Source organism: Orycteropus afer, unplaced genomic scaffold (assembly GCF_000298275.1).
Source record: "Orycteropus afer afer isolate SDZICR_OR568_19922 unplaced genomic scaffold, OryAfe1.0 scaffold01441, whole genome shotgun sequence".
In the NCBI taxonomy this organism is placed as follows: Eukaryota; Metazoa; Chordata; class Mammalia; order Tubulidentata; family Orycteropodidae; genus Orycteropus; species Orycteropus afer.
The window spans coordinates 8,757-11,613 of NW_006923028.1; the positions used below are offsets into that span (position 1 = coordinate 8,757).

The 2,857-nt window shown below is 40.3% G+C and overlaps 1 pseudogene; it reads right to left on the reverse strand.

Annotated features, from left to right (window-relative positions):
* Positions 1–571: 571 nt before the first annotated feature.
* The window catches only part of LOC103213239, a 3,639-nt pseudogene continuing 1,353 nt past the window's right edge, over positions 572–2,857 (reverse strand).

A 2,857-nucleotide genomic window follows, 5' to 3' on the forward strand; every position in this document is an offset into this window, starting at 1 on the left:
TAATCTCCAAGCTGTCTGTGCCATCAGGATCTCTCAGGATCGCTGCCAGACCGCAGCTCTGTATGTCTCCTTTTTTGTATTTTCATGCAAATTTTTCTGCTAGTTAGAGTTTAGTTCACTTCTATATCCTTCCCTTCAAGGTTCAGGGGCTGAGGATTATCTTCTGTGTCTGTGTTAATTGGTTCCCCTAATCTTTGTTGAAGAGGGCCTGTACAGTCTTTCTGCTAATTCCACCATTTTACTGGAACTCCCAGCTCTTTTTTTTATGTTCCTCAGTTATTTATTTATTTATTTATTGTGGTGAACATGTGAATTACATTTCTTTCTTTCTTTTTTTTTTTTTTTTTTACCTTGAGAAATTTAGTGTTTTATTTTAAGTGAACTTTTTCAAAGGAGGGATGGAAAATATCAAATAATCTCAAATGGGCCATTAGCCAAGTTCTCAGGGAAAGTTTTAACTTACAAGGATAAAACACTTGCAAACAGAGAATGATAAAGTACAGAAAATAGAACCTTCTGCATAAGCAACTGTCTATACCAATGTCTAAATATAAGCCTCTGATACACTTTCTTACTTTTTAAGGCTTCTAGTACTTTTAGGAAATTCATGCAGTAACTTCTTCCGATATTCTATCAACAATTCATGCAATCGGTCTTCCTTTCTTTCACTATCTCCGATGGTTTTTGTGGTCAGTTCCAAGAGCTCAGTATTGGTTTGGAAGAGGCGACAGGCATAGCATGTGGATTTGGCTGTCTCCATCTTGTCCCCCATAAGCACCCAGCCTTTCAGGCCTGCTGCCTGCAGAGCTTCAATGGTTTCAGCAGCTTGATCTTGTAGCTTGTGTTCTACCACAGTTGCTCCGATTAAATTCATGTTCGTCTCAATATCATCAAAAACCTTTTCCATTTTTTCTTCTCTGTCTTGTAAGGCCATTTTTGCCTCTATGAGCTGCCTGTCAATTCTTTCATAATCATCTGGAACAAGTTCTTTGAAGACTACACAAAGAGTCCGATAACCATCCATTGCATTATGCTCCACATGCGTTTTAGTTCATTCAATTTCATGATTTTGTACCCTGGGGAAAACAGCTGGGTCTGGTCCTTCACAAAAGAGAAGTATGTCTCCCGTCTGAGTCTTCACGATTGCCCTCATATGTCGGTGGACAGAATCAAAGTGTAAGGTGTGAGGAAGCTCATATTCTTCTGTTTCTTTTCTTTGGTTCTCTACTCTCATATACCCATTCTGAATTCCTAAAAATGTGAACCCGTACTTTTTAGCTCCTTTCACCAGAGCTATTTCGTCTGGTGAAGAGGAGACATAGGTTAAGTCAGCTGCTTGTGTAGCTCCATCAACAGCATCATTTGTTTTAACCTCTACAGTATGACATAAACACAGAGTATGTAGAAAGAGCTCTTCTCGATTCTTCTCTGCTTTGTCAAAATATGTTAAGGATCCATCAGTTTGAGGGACTCCATCAACCTCCTCAATTGCACCTTTATACTTGTGTCCATCTATGCAGCATTCGATGAATTCCATGCTGTTTTCAGTGAGTGTTCCAGTCTTACTGTAAATACATACTCTACCTGACCAAGTTCTTCATTAAGATCTGATGTGTTAACAAGGGCTCCTTCATTAATTTCTTCATCATAAAAGTCCTTGTCCCATGAAATGAAGAAGGAGCCCAAGATTTCTGCATTTCTACTGTGACATACATGGAGACAGGAATGATAAAGTTGAATAGAACCATAAATGATAGGAAGTCGGTGAACATTTTCAAAACTTTTCAACAGCAGAACATTTCTGAGATTTTCCTTGGTAGTTCAAAGCCATTTTGGTTTCCATCCCAGTGTAAGCAGCAACTTCATATATCTTCTTGGTGTTTTTTAGTGTAGCTCCTTTCAATAAGAGATTTTCAGGTCCCAAAGACCTGGCAACAGCCTCAAGACTATTACTATAGATATTGATTCGCCCAACAAACTTGTAGAGGTCAGGTTGAGGCTGTTCACATTCAATTGCTGCTCGAAGAGTATTGATGGCTTCCACTCTACACAGTGCAATGGTATCACGTACTGCATAATGTGTCTTGCAGTTGGATTCTCCATCAAGACTGGCTGTAGTGACATAACAGGTCCCATCGCTGGTGCCTGATGATAAAAGAATAAGATCACAAGGAAAGGTTTCATCTGCATGTACTTCTATTACATCACCAACCTTGATTTTTTCGCTTTCTTTTCTCACTCGTTTTGCATTTTCAACTAATGTAAACAGTGCTCTTACTGACTTCGTTGTCAGCTCTGTGTCTCAGCCAATCCTCATATCCCTGCTTGATGGCTGTAACAGTTATAACAAAGAATAGTGGAATTCCACTGGTAACTGGACTGACTGGTTGGTGTGTCTACTGTGACCTGTACAAGAAAAATGATGAGAAAATAAAACCTGGCAATTCTTCTAAACTGTTCAAACAGATTCTTTGGAAGGAAATTCCAAAGCGTATACTTAGATGAGACTATTCTATTATCACAAAAGCGCTGTGCAATGTAAGCTTCCGTTTCTGAAACTGGATGATTGCCAATGAACACTGTTCGTGTCCCAACTCGTTGCTCTTCTCCAGCACACATAGTCATGGCTGTGTAGGCAAATGTGAGCAGTCGGGCATTCCAGCCAAAACAGGTGAGGACAAAGCTCATTTCAGAGTGAGCATAAGTGATCCTCTGCAGAGATCTTGGTGAAAGATGCAAAGTCCTGGCTTCAAAGCTGCAGGCTGGCACCTCAACAACTGCTGCAAATTCTACTGCATGCCCTGGCTTCCCGGGCCAGCGCTGCTCAATTACCAGACCCAGATACAATGCAGACGAC